The sequence below is a fragment of the Perognathus longimembris genome, chromosome 28 (genome assembly GCF_023159225.1).
Source record: "Perognathus longimembris pacificus isolate PPM17 chromosome 28, ASM2315922v1, whole genome shotgun sequence".
Classification (NCBI taxonomy): Eukaryota; Metazoa; Chordata; class Mammalia; order Rodentia; family Heteromyidae; genus Perognathus; species Perognathus longimembris.
In genome coordinates, this window is record NC_063188.1 from 4,399,200 (window position 1) to 4,413,839 (window position 14,640).

Below are 14,640 nucleotides of genomic sequence, written 5' to 3' on the forward strand. Positions count from 1 at the left end.
CTGCAGGATTAGGTTCTCATGAGAATGAGAACAAGGCTGTGTTTGATGGACTGCTCTGAAACACAGCATTTTGCTAATTATGAATGAGCATTATGGAAGTACCTCTGAGGCAGCCTGTGGCATCTCCTTCTCTACTTGTGTAACAAAACCTGCTGAACTATAAATAATTAATATTTATGATGTAAAAAACTATAAACTATGGACTCTAAATTTTCAAAAACAACTTCAGCTTAAATTCTCGACAAGGAAGCATAACTGCATGATAGATTTGTTTCTAGAACATGCATGTAAATTGATGTTTTAAAAATCAAACCATATTGTAGATGTATGAGATGCATTTCCTATTTAGAGGAAACCTGTGGTGAATCATTTTGAAAGTGAAAGATTCTTCTTAAGGGTGAAAATTTATGCTTCTATCTATTTGGAAATATATGCTGGAATTTTGTGACAGGTTGTGTCGAGTGGGAAAACATTTATACAGGTCTTTTCTTTAATCCAATGTAAAGTTGCGTATGCAGTAATAACAATGATGCAGCCAAGTGTCCCTGAAGTAGAGTGGGTACGTGGCTATTTTCTTCGATTATTACGGTTATCAGATTATCATGATTTGCCTACTTTATTGCTCTTCTTTATGAAACTAGTAACCAAAATTCTACTTACAGAAAACATTGCCTGGAAACTTTTCAATATATACACCATATGCATTCTTAAAATTAAACTAAGAAAAGAGGTTGTACTATAATTTCAAATTTAGGAATTGTTTAATGGCTTCAAACCAGAAATATTGTAACTACTCCAAAATCAATTCTCTCATCAGTTATCTGTCTCCCTTTCCAATCATATCATCAAAGTTCTATGGAATTAAATGACATACATCTGAACTGAAATTGACTTTTTAAATAAAATAATTTTAGTTCAGATCTAAAAATTTTAGAAAGAGCAATGGAGAGATTCATGCTTAAAAATGCTCTTCTGTAACCTTTGAATGGAGCTTCTAGAAGTATAACAAAAAACCTGTCCAGAACACAGAAATATATGTTTACTTGCATTGATATACTTATTTTACATAGTATTTTATGCTCTCACAATAAAGGTTCCAGTACTGAATATGATGTGTGAAGTTATGCCATAGGTTGGCAAACTATAATTGACCCTCTTTTGATTCTACTTTATAAAGTTAATTTATATCATATTCATAATTTGATTGCTAAAGACAGATATTTCTTTGTTTAAATTATGAGTTTGCAAAAGAACTGTAGACCCTTTCTTAATGCACCACTTAACTAAATTCCTTATAGTGTACTTTTTCTCTCAAGGGAAGAAATATACATTCTATTGGGACTGAAAAAAGCATACTAAAAATAAAAATCCACATATATATTTTTAAACAATGTATGTATACTTTACTGCAATACTCTCTTAAGTCAGTGCTTAGGAGTAAAGGAAATAGCACCTTGGTGGGTTATTTTTCATAGTTAACTCAGCAATGTGTTTACTAAGTCACTATTATGACTATATACTTATATATTTTGATGTAGAGCATAATCTACAATAGTGTGCTTTCTGAGATCCAATTCTTGCTTTTAAAACATACTTAAATGTTATTTTATCTTCCTTGCTGATGAAAAAAATTTTCTCAAGGGTTTTATAGTAAATTCTGATAATAAAGTCAGATTCTAAAATATCTTTTTATACCAATGAGACAAACATAGGTGTGGCATGTGGAATAATATGCCCAGGCAAGGAAACTGATTACTTCACAGAATGGTAGAGGACATCCTATGCAATTTTATTCACATGCTTTCTAATTCAGATAATTTCTCTATGCATAGAAAGATGCTATCATAAGCTCTAAGAACAAGAATGTGTCCAGTACCAAAAGTGGATGCTTCGAAGAAATTCTCGCCATTCTTCATTTTCATACTTGAACACTAGAAATACAATGAAATAACAAGCAAAAGACTCAGTAATAGGGGCTGGGAATATGGCCTAGTGGTAATGTGCTCGCCTCATATACATGAAGCCCTGGGTTCGATTCCTTAGCACCACATATAAAGAAAAAGCCAGAAGTGGCACTGTGGCTCAAATGGTAGAGTGCTAGCCTTGAGCAAAAAGAAGCCAGGGACAGTGCTCAGGCCCTGAGTTCAAGCCCCAAGACTGGCAAAAAAGACTCAGTAATAATTCCTATATTTACCATAAGCATAACTCATGACAATAGCTAATATGTACTGAGACTTCTAAGATCCAGACACCATGGTATAATACTTGAAACATTTACTACTCCTATGATACAGGTATTGATACTATTTTCATTTTGTAGATTAGAAACTAAGTAATAGAGAGTGAAGTAACTTTCCTAAAATTAGGTAGCTAAATGATGAAACCTGGATGTGAGCTCCAGGCACTCAGGCTCAAAATCTATGAACTTCAGCTTCTACAGTGTAATTGTTTTAGGTACACACAATGCATGTACATGCATTTCTTTGTATGGTATAACCTTTTCAATATATTCAGTAATGTAAGAAAAAAATCTATCAAAATTGTATTATTCCAAAATAGCTGATGGATTATAAATCATTCTTGTACCACTTACCACATACTCAATCATGTTTTCTTTTTTTTTTTTTTTCAAATTTTTATTATCAAACTGTTATACAGAGAGGTTACAGTTTCATACGTTAGGCATTGGATACATTTCTTGTACTGTTTGTGTCCTATACCAGTTGTTGAGACAGTAGGTAAATGGATTCCACCCTTTCCACTCAGGAATTCACAAATTTGATACAGTATTATTTCAAGAGTACCAAAGGTCCTGCTAAGTTTGTTTTTGCAGTGCTTATAATTGGGTAACTTGTATTTGTTGGAATTGATGTCCTTTCTTTGGGTTAGGAGTAATATCACAATTCAATCACCACTATCATAGCCTTCTTTGCACCTGAACTGACCAAGCTTGGATGAAAAAGCTCTCAAGTAAGGTGAGAATCAATTGTGCCACAACTGTTTAAACAGTACTACCTTCATTAAGGTACTCCCACATCAGTAGAAGATGAGCATTGAAAGAGCTTCAATATCTCAACCCCAGTGCTTGATCTTGCCATTCAGGTTTGACATTTGAAATTTGTTATGGGAGGAAGAGAGTTAAAGAAACATTTTACAGAAACACAAACCAAAAGTTTGTCTTGAGCATACCATAAGAGAAGAAGAGAAGAGCAGGAAGGGAAGGGAAGAGAGACAAAGTGAGATGAAAAGAGGGGGGAGAGGAGAGGAGGGAGAGGGTGAAGAAGGGGAAAAGGGAGAAGGGAGGGGGGAGGAGAAAGAGGAGAGAGAAAGGTCTAGCCAAACAAAAACTATCCTGTCATGGAGCCACAGATATAGTCACAACTAATTATAAAGCCAACCTACCACAATATGCTTGCATTCGTAGTGAGATTTGCACCGCATGAAAGAATCCTACAGTACCAATGCGTCATTTTTCATCTTCTTGAAAGGCAAGACACTATATTTCTTGTTTCATTTCCTGGCTTTAAGAGCCTCCATGTGATTTCAGCTCTTTATGCCACTAGGCAAATCAGTGACCACTTGTCCTCTTGATCACAAACTCTGTCATGCTGCTGCTCTGCATTTTCCAACTGCCAGAGGCCTGGGCATAGCAATGTGTGGTTTGAAAGTGGCTGCCATTCAGATCCTGAGGCTACTGGGGTTTGTCTGGGATAGCCCAACCCCCAGGAATATCTTCTGTGAGTGTCTTTACATCTTTACTGTGCATCTTGGCTTCTTGCCACCATGAATACTGAATATCACAGTTCTTTCTGAATAGCATAAATTGAGCTGAAGTTGATTTAAATTTCATGCAGCAAACAGCTTTGCTTCAAACCACAGCTATTTCTTACATTTAAAAAATCCATCAGGATATAATCTCTTTGTCTCCCCTCCCAAGACACACAAACTTTTTCTAGTCGACAGACAGGCAGATTATTTCAATTAAGAGGCTGTCACTGACAATTGTAAGCAACCTTTCTTCAAAGTTCACGGCAGCAGTGTACTTCTAAATATCCTAGTGACTCTGTCAGGATCTAATTTTCAAGGTATGGTTACCATAGTAGCAACTTGGAATTTTAATCCAGTAGTAAAAGGCAAGACAGGTCACTAGTTTTAGGTCCTCTTCAATCTCAGAAGAAAAAAAAAAAGCACTGCATAAATAGTCTGAAGATAATAGATGGAAGCTAGCCCCAAATTCCATTCTGTAAAACAGAGACTATAGAAAAGTATGTGATTTTACTAAGGTTTTCAATTCTTCTACAAATGCTCAAAATATCACAGAAGTGAGTAATCATTATTTTGGTGCAACTGAGTGGGAAAAATTCACTGTCTCTTTTAACATAGGAAAACATGTTGGGACTATCTAAGAGACGAATGGTACATGTAATTATTAATTTCAGTCTTTTGCCCTCTAAGTGCATTGGCAGTTGATCCTTTGATTGCCTCAACACTTGGGAAAAATGATCCTGAATATTACTAAAAGGAACAGTCAATTAGGAGTCAAGAAGCTCAGGACTGAGCAATGGCAACAGTACTAGCTGTTAGCTGTGTAAGCTTGGGACCTCTTACTTCAAAAATATGAATGTGATTTTCCTCACTTTGAACAAGGATAGGGCCATGTGAACAGCTGACTACAATGTCCCTTCATGAGCTCATCCGATGAAAACCAAATTCACTAAGGATTTTGAGGGACATGTCAGTCCGGTTTTATTATGTAGAGAAACAAAGGCTCAGAAAAATAACAAGTAGACTCATCAAGTTACATGAGAAAGGACTGGGAGAGATGAGATTTGAGCCCTCTCTCCCAGAATTTCAGGCCTCTTCTAATAAAAAACTAAATGGAGAAAAAAAAACATAAAAAAAGATAACTACATATGTGGAAAATATATAGTGCCACAAACTACAAAGTACTATTAGTATTATTTTGTAATATCCCTATGGACTTCATAATAAAAAAATAATTGATAAGGAAGAAAGGGTGTACTAGAAGATGTTTAAGTTCTGAACTGAAGAATTCATGAGTAAAATTCAAGCTCCTTCAACAGCTAGCCTGCTGATCTTGAGAAAGTTATTTAATTGCTTTGTAAAACTTGCTTCATCATATCTAGCTCTCAGAGATGTGAGACTGCAGTACAGTTCAGTCTGTGAACAAGTAAAATCGTAGTGTACAAAGAACACCAGGTAGGCTTGACTTCAACAATTAGCAGTAGCATTGATCATGTGTCCATAAATGTTTGTTCAGTAGCATGCCAGAACTTTTGAGAGGACAATCATAGATAATGGTAATATAGATATGATATTTACAATAGCCATCCCATAGGACTATGTAGAAATAACAAGCTGATGGATATAAAGTGCCTAAAAGTGGTAGCTATAATGATGCAAGCCAATTGCTTAGAATTTATTTTCTCTTTTTTAATCATATGACCTATGTTTTAAAGAAACTTAGAATTACTTTTTTCATGTTTACAAAGTCTAGACAATTTCTGGATATTGTGAACAGTATGTACCTTGAAAAGTGATTTCTTGCTAAAAGTCTGACTATACTATTCAACATGGAGTCTTGTTTTTTAACAGGGGGCAATTTTCTTCATAAAAAACTCCAAAAATTAAGCAATGTAGCTCACAGAGTTATAGGACCTTAATCATTGAATTTTATTCTTATGCAGGTAGTTGTCTCTATGCCATCACAATCTCAGTGACTTTGGAAGCTTACACAATGACAAAACAATGTACTAAAGGGATATTCTGGCCTATCTTGGGTGTCAGTATCCCACTGCATAGCAATTAAATATAATTTATCTATGGTTTTCATTACAGCATACAGCAACCCTATGTAACTCCATTTGATCTATCCAAAACTTGGCAGTAAATTTGGAGATGTCAATCAACTAGCTTTGAGACTGTTTCCTTTTTTGGTTTTGCTCATTAAATGTAGATGGATGAACCACAAAGAAAGACATTTGCCAGATTTCTCAAGTGATTTTACAACTATAATTACGCACGCATTTGTGGTACTCTACCAACACTGTTCCCAACTCATCAGTAAAATGGAAGGGCTTTTAGCTGCTCTCAGAAGGTGTCAAGAACAAACAATTTAAACATAACACTTCAGCAACATAGTTGTGATGAAGGTACTGAATGTTTGTGAGATACTTGATAGGATGGAAAAACAAAATGACTAGTTTAGTGTTGGGGATTTAGTTTGGCCTTAAGGGGGGAGGGGCAACAGAGCTCCCAAGACACTGCCCTTCCCCTAGCCAATCAGTTAGTCACCCCAAGTTCCTCCCCTTCCACCTTTGTCACCGTAATAATTTCTTCTGCCCGCCCTCTGGACGGGTGAGACTCATGGACCATGGAATATGTCTCCCCGATGCCTCTCTCTCTCTGCCGCCATTCCTGACACGTGAGGGGAGGGGGGGCTGGAGAGGCTTCGGCAACCTTTCCTCAACTTAGCGTAATCCATGAGAACACGCTTTGTTCCTTCTGCCGGCGGGAGGAATAAAAGCCGAGTGTTCTTTCATAGTTTGGGATCAGGCATTTCCCCCGGGAGATAGGGGGAAAAGGGGGTCCAGAGCCCCCCAACAGTTTAGGAGCTAGATGGCTATTTCCTGCCATCTATACTAATCTTATTTGTTTGTCTTTTCATTTTTTTCTCTTGTAAAATTCTCAGAAGTATCCATGAGGGATACCTTACTGTTACTATAATTGTTTCTCACCTGAGCTTGGAAGATTTATCAGGGCTCAGACTGAGGAGTTCTAGCCCTGTAGCAATCTGGGGAGTTTGGGAACACAGCAGCATGTTTAAATGAACATGTAATATCCTCAATTCTAGTCACAGATCTGCCATTCACTAGGTTGGAGACTATGTGCAAGTATCTTTCCCTCTGTAGCCCTGGTGTCTTCTCATCTGATCCTTCATACAATTACTCACATGCTCACATGACACTTTAATGTTTTCTAATCACTATGAACATGAAGTGTATCTATAAGAGTAGCATTTTATAGTCTAATAACTTATGAAAGAGTGTGCACCTACACATGTGCATGCCGTAAGACAAGATAGCATTAGAATGACTAAATATTCTGGGATAGAAAATGTGAGGGTCGGGACACATGCACATGTTTGCATGTATATTAGTACATCACTAAATTAAATTTTGTGATTGAAGAATTTTAAGTTCTAGTATCCTGTTTGTTGATTTCAGTGTTATTTGCTTCCATTTCAGTTACTATTCAAAACATTTCTGAGTTTTTCTCAAAACTCAGAAATATGTCACTGTAGTTATGATAACAGATGGGAATATTTTTTAAATTATTCCACAATGAGGATAAAGCCACTTTCCAATGATCAAACAAGTTATGAGTGTCTCATGACACCGACTCAAATGTCAGTCTTTTTTTCTTCTTTTCATGTTAACATGGAAAATTGGAGATTTCAAAGTGATAATTGTTGTTTCTATCACATGCAACCACAATCAATCTTGTATGGATTTTTCAGCATGGTATAAAGTCCTTGCAGGCATGCATCCTTAGGTCTCACTTGGAGGAATCATTGTATGTTCCTGGTGACACAGTCTCTGACTCCCAAACCTGAAGTGAGTATGAATTTAACTACAGAGCAACTATATTAGCATATGCAGTGTATATAAAATATACAACACTGAATAAAGTGACAGTATTTAGATCTCTGGCTTAAACCCAAATGACAAGTACCACTGGGGTCTGAATTGAAATAACCCACTTTGCCCAAATGCCTGGGGAAGATCACAACTGACTTCAAAGCAGTACAGACTGTCCCAAAACACCCTAGTTGAGGGTGAGGCACATGAATGGAATAGTAGCATTTGTACCTGCTGTGCAGTCAGTCTTGGCTTCACCCTTTGCTGCTGTGGCACTTGGAAGAGTTTACACAATGATTCTGAACTTTGGCTTCTGTTGTTTTTTTAGTGATGATGAACTCCAAGGACTTATTATAAAGAGAGTGTCTGGGAAGTGTCTGGGACATACTAGGTACTCAATAAGTATGAATTAGTTGAGTTACTGCTATTGTTGTTAAACCTTTAGCTTCTTCCCATTATGACCTTGACAACAGATATACAGTATTTTCCTTTGATTACCAGTGTCTGGTCCATAGTCTTATGTGTAGTAGTGGCCCAAAGTATATTTGTTGAAATGAATGAAAGTTTAAATGAACGAATGAATGTAGATATAGATGGCATACACTTACTGACAAATGAACATGTTGAGTTGAAAGCCCTTTGTACAACTACTTAAGGATAATTTTAAAAAATAAATAAAGGTAAATCAAAAGAGAAATACTCAATTTTCCCTGAGAGAGCAAAAGAGAGAAAGATATCTTTTATTTTCAATTATAAAGGTGATTTCAAATCCTACCATAAGTTGGACCCATGAAAATCATCACAAAAATCAAATCTGGTCTTTCAACTACACTAGCTGAGCACAAAGATTAATGTTTGCAGTTTTAGTAATGGAAGTAGAAATCTACAGCTCCCTTTGCAAGAGCTCCAGGTTTCAGTCTTGGCACCCATCAAGCTACAGCAACATCAGCGCTCCTTGATGTGAACATCCAAATGCCAATATTGCTTGTTGTCACATTAGCCAATATACAATCCTCAACACAAAATCCTCTTGCTGTCTGATTACTCTTCTTAAGGACCTCATGCTGATTCATTTCAAACTGTGAATTACCTTTAATTCACAGCTTGAACATGCTGCCAAATTTTGTTTTCTCTGCTCCCAGGTGGCTGTCCCTGATGCAGTGGAGAAGTTCCAAAAATATATTAAGTCCTTAGGAAAGGTTGGCAAGCTCTGAGACATGGGGCATACAATTCAGTTTAAAAGCAAGAATTGGCATACCTTTCAGCTTAAAAACCAGAATGGCTACAACTAGTGCATGTCAGAGATTACTACTTTATTGGGAGAGTTAGGCTAGCTTTTATAAACTCCAAACTGATTATCAGTATTTCTAAATTTCAAGTACCAAATCACACATTCAGATTAAGAATTAATCTGATTAAGAAATAACAGTCATATTTTTCCCTGTCACATTACAGTCACTTTGCTCTCAAAATTGCATATAAGTAGCAGACCAAACATCTACTTAGGGAAGAATATATGAAATTGCTAGAGAGTAGTTTATTGCTGTACAATACAGCACAACAGTTCCTTAATCTCAAATCAAATTCACAAAGGAAATATTTTCAATGATTAAAGTTTTGGCAGTAGGCTGGCCACAGTTATAATGAACATGAAGGTTCTTTTTTTTTAAGTTTAAAAATGGTAATTCATCTAAGAAATAATGTAATGTTTATATTAGTTTTAGTAAACTGGAAAAATTCTCATAACCTTTATATTCTCTATAGTAATAAATCTTCACAATATTTAGAGAAAATTCTGGAACTAATGATATTTTAGTTAAATTAAGAAAAGTTGGGGGCTGGGAATATCGCCTAGTGGTAGAGTGCTTGACTCATATACATGAAGCCCTGGGTTCCATTCCCCAGCACCACATACATAGAAAACGGCCAGAAGCGGCGCTGTGGCTCAAGTGGCCCAGTGCTAGCCTTGAGCAAAGAGAAGCCAGGGACAGTGCTCAGGCCCTGAGTCCAAGGCCCAGGACTGACAAAAAAAAAAAAAGTTGGTTCCATTTTGTATCTTTTACAGCAGGGAGGTGTAATTTTTTTTTTTTTTGCCAGTCTGCCTCTTGAGCCACAGCATCACTTCTGGCTTTTTCTATGTATGTGGTGCTGAAGAATCAAACCCAGGACTTCATGCATGCTAGGCCAACACTCTATGGCTAAGCCACATTCCCAGCCTGGGGAAGTGTAATTTTGAGGGAGAGCTGATTCCTATTAACTGGTGCTGCGAGTCTCCATAAAGGTTGAATGCAGGTACAAAAGAGCAAATTTGGTGTACCAAGTCTTTGAACCTATCAATTCTCACAGTGAAAGACAGCCAAATAGAAAAAAAAGGGGCTTTGTGTTTACTGAGTCTTCAGCCTTCATTAAAATGGTCCCACCAAAGGACAGTATTACTTACATGCTCTTCTACATGATTGTAGTCAAAATGTCCATTTGAGATGAATGGGCATGCCTAATTTTTCTTTTTATAGGACTGCATACTTTTCTTTGCTTTTCTTATTTCTACAATGGGAATAATGTGCAATACCTCCAGTTTGGCTGGTAAGGTTAAGAGGTTAATGTACTTACAAGTGCCTCAAAGCTGTGTTCAACAGCACAATGGTTGTTATTTGAGACTTCTGGTGTTCTTGTGATAGGATAACTTCCTTACCCCCTACCTACAACCACATTCAAGCATTTGTTCTTGAAGCATACATATCAACCTCTCACAGGTAAAGTGAGGCTGGTTACAATTAGTTTGGATCCATATGGCCTTTCATTAACACTCTGCATCCATGCTTGGCTGTTTTCAAAGCTGTAGCTAATACTGTAAGTAAATGGGCTGATTTTATGGCATGGAAAAACAGCATTATGGCTACATCTGCCTTTATATTGGGGCTTTATGGAAACTATCCTGGTATTCTGACAGCATGGCTTAAAACATGAGTTGTTTAGTTCAAAGGAGGTCTGGATGATTTCCAATTGGACCAAGTCCAATTGCTAATGACTAAGTTTAACAAAGGAACTTAATATTTCTTGTTGTCTTCTTCTCAGTAGTAATCACAAAACTAACTGAAATCAAAAGCTGGATGGCTGGGCATGCATGTGCTCAGGGAAGTTATCTGCAAATTCTTCTCAGGACTCCTGTATAAATGTTATTAGTTCCTATTTATGATGGATCAGAAAACCCAAAAGATTATGCATTTGTGTAAAGATACTATATTGGCAAATGATTGACAAGAATCTCTAATCAGTTAATAAAGAAATAAAACTTAAGAAAAACAAAGTTCTTTATTTTTGGTTTTCTTTCCTTTCCCCTTGCTTTTTAATAGCCTTACTAAAAATTCCAAAGTAACACAATGTCTGGTGTGTCCACTGTTGGCTTGAATCTGTAATCAAAATGGGTACATCTTTTAGATGCAATAATTTCCTATCTGAATAAAAGATGTACAATACTACTATATAAATGAATAATTCTAAAACTCTAAGAAATGTAAATTGATCTCCTTAAGCTTATGTCTTATCCTCTTTCCTAGGGGCTCAGAATGCCACTGAATTTAGAAGATTTGTGTAGGGCCTTTCCTATTCTTTCTTTTTACTTACTGGTACTTGAATTTGAACTTGGGGCCTTTTGATTGGTTTGCAGGTAGTCTACCACTTGAACCATGTCTTTTAGCCCTATGCGTTATTTTTCAGATAAAACTTAACCATGATTTTCATATTCATACTTCTCACATAACTGGGATGAAAGATGTTTCTTGACACTCAGCTTTATTGGTTGAGATACAAACTCAGTAACTTTTTGCCACGTCCAGCCTCAAACTGTGGTTATCCCCTTCTCCCACTCAAAAGTAGCTAGTATTAAACAACATATGGTCACTGATTAAGGACTTTCAAAGACTGCAACACAATTCTTACTCAGAGATAGAGACTGAGGGTATGTACTTCAGGAAAATGACAGATAGGTCTTGTATTACTTAGAAATTAATCTTTTGTGGGAGTACTAGGGCTTGAGTTTGAGGTCTTATGCCTACAGGTAGGTGACATGAGCTACTCCACTAATCCCATTTTTGATTGGTTATTTTCAAGATAAAGTCTTTCTTTGTGCCAGGAACATCCTGGACTGTGATCTGTTTCCCTTTTTGTCAAATAGATGACATTCATGGACCACTATACCTAGCCATTGGTCAAGATGGAACCTCAGGAATATTTTTGTCCAGGCTAGCCTTGAACCATGATTCCTCAGTCTCTGCCATCTGAACAACTAGTATTACATGAGTAAACCAATGCCTGGAGAAATACTAGAAATAATTTAGAATTAAAGGTAAATGTATTTTAATGTTGTTAGGTGTAATTACAAAAGAGTTTGCCTATACTTGAATTCTTACAAATACTTGTATATTCTAATTTGTGTATATGGAATGTGCTCGTTAATTTCCCTTAAAGGACTTTATCTGTAAAATGCTAAATAAAGATATGTTGCCTTGTGATTTAAACTCATACCTTCTGCATCTGAGTTATGTCAATGTTCTTCCCTCAAGTCATAAAAGTCAAAGAAAGAGCCTCAAACCAAAGTTTCTCAACTTCCCTATTCCAGGACTTTTGCCTTACAGGCATTTAGAGGTCTAGTTGGAACAGATAGGATGTAGATGATGCATACCTCATAGAAAACTCTCTATGTTAGCAAGGTAGATTAAGAAGGAAAACATGAAGTTCTCCAAGAGGCCAGTCACATGGGTCAGGCTTAGAGGAAGGGACGACTGTCAAAAATAAAGGAGTCTGTTGCAGTTAAGGCCTGTATGCAGGCACTGAGGCCAGTAGTTTTACCTGGGTGTTCATGCATGCAGTCTTTATAAACAATCACACTGAAACAAAGTTCTGCATTTTGTCAACCAAAGCAAAAATGTCATGATGAGGAAAATGCATAGACTGTCCGGGCAATGAAGAGATTCTGTTTTACAAGACTCTAATCTGTCTCCAGTTCACTAAGCAGCAGGGAGCATGCCACACACATTTGCTGGCCTTGGGTGAGCCTCCTTGCTGAATTGGGGGCAGCTTCCCAACAAGCTCCATGCTCAGTAGTCTTTCTGCAGTCAGAATGGAATGTTCTTAATTACCTGGTGGATTACCCTGTCAAATGGAAACTTCTAGGAGTTGACTTCAAAGCACATTGTGTTGAAGAATGGGAGAGTGACTAAGAGTGAGTTGATAATAATTTACTTAGAAACCAAAAATAAAAACTTTACTATAACCAATCTATCCTACATCAAATCCATACCCTACCATAAGAAGAGAACTTAGTCCCCCTAAAATCTAATGGGCAGTGATCAAATTTTAGAAAAAGCAGCCCAAATTGGAGAAAGCCATTCGTAAAACAGACTCAGTGCCTTTTAGTCTTACCAACAGGTCCTATGGACAATTTAAGTCTTATTGGCTGTACTATATATTGCAGTGCTATAAAGTGCTGTTTTCTGAAATGTAGCCTGTAAGTATAAACCACTACTGACGAGTTTACTTCTGTTTGTTACAAACTACTGAGAAATTGCATTCTATAGTATATGTGGAAAGTAGCATATTTCACAGAGAGAGCCTGATATTCATTCATGCTTTAGGAGCAAAACCATTTTACAATGGAAAACATAATTTCATGCTTTTTATGTTTGCAAGCATATATTGATTTCCCAAATGTGTGTATATAAACACACATGCATTTTTTTTTAGATGGGCGTATACTGAGGTAGAATTGGAGTAAAGGAGTTAAGATTCACTGTTAAAAAATAATCAACTATTTATGAGAATAACAAGTGGTAGAGCCAGTTGATTTGTACAATTAATGGAAAATCCAGATTAGGAATTCCAAACATGATGCCAATTTATTCTCCTTTCATGTTTTTTGTTTTTTTGGCCAGTCCTGGGCCTTGGACTCAGGGCCTGAGCACTGTCCCTGGCTTCTTTTTGCTCAAGGCTAGCACTCTGCCACTTGAGCCACAGCGCCCCTTCTGGCCGTTTTTTGTATATGTGGTGCTGGGGAATCGAACCTAGGGCTTCATGTATGGGAGGCAAGCTCTCTTGCCACTAGGCCATATCCCCAGCCCCTCCTTTCATGTTTTGTGTTGATTTTTTTTTTGTCAGTCATGGGGCTTGAACTCTATGCCTGGGCGCTGTCCCTGAGCTCTTCATCTCAAGTCTAGCGCTCCACCACTTAAGCCATAGCACCACTTCCATTTTTCTGGTGGTTAACTAGAGATAAGAGTCTCACAGACTTTCCTGTCTAGGCTGGCTTTGAACCATGATTCTTAGGTCTCAGCTTCCTGAGTAGCTTGGATTATAGTCCTGAGCCACTAACACCTGGCTTTTGAGTTTGTTTGTTTTTTAACTTTAGGGTTTTTTAACTTTTTTTTTAACCTTTGAGGGTTGAAGTTGAAATTTGAATTAGAAACCACAGATTAAGCCTTTGGTCCAGTGTTGCGGTCATGCTTTTGGGGCTTTGACTCAACACTGCAACAAAAATATATGGTAGAAACATCATTGGCTTTCTCAGAATCCCCGGCTATTTAGGAGACATTCAGGCTTGTCTTAGGTAATTATTCACGATCTCTCAAAGGTGAGCAATTTGCTTCAAGTGTTCCATTAAGCTACTTGAGTGTCATAAATTATTTCATTTTGAAAATTTTCAAGTATGTACTATTTCTCATACAGAAAAGTTGGCTTCCACTTTCTATTATCAGGAATGAAAGAAGTCATGAGAGAAAGACTCCCCTGGTATACTCTTGGGCAAATGGATATTAAGAAATCTACAATAGTTAATCTGAGGAAATTGGTTTCTACAAATTCCTCCCTCAGTTAACATTAATAAAAAAAATAGAGACATTGCTGAGTGCAATACAAGGCCCTAGTTTTTGAATTTCAACTTAGATTACCAGGTAATCTCTTCTATTTCTTTAAAATACACATAGCA

General features: G+C 36.9%; 1 protein-coding gene across 9 annotated transcripts in view; it reads right to left on the minus strand.

The window, feature by feature from the left end:
- Aff2 (AF4/FMR2 family member 2) overlaps positions 1–14,640 on the minus strand; it is a 471,554-nt gene that overhangs the window by 130,747 nt on the left and 326,167 nt on the right. The window lies entirely within an intron of this gene.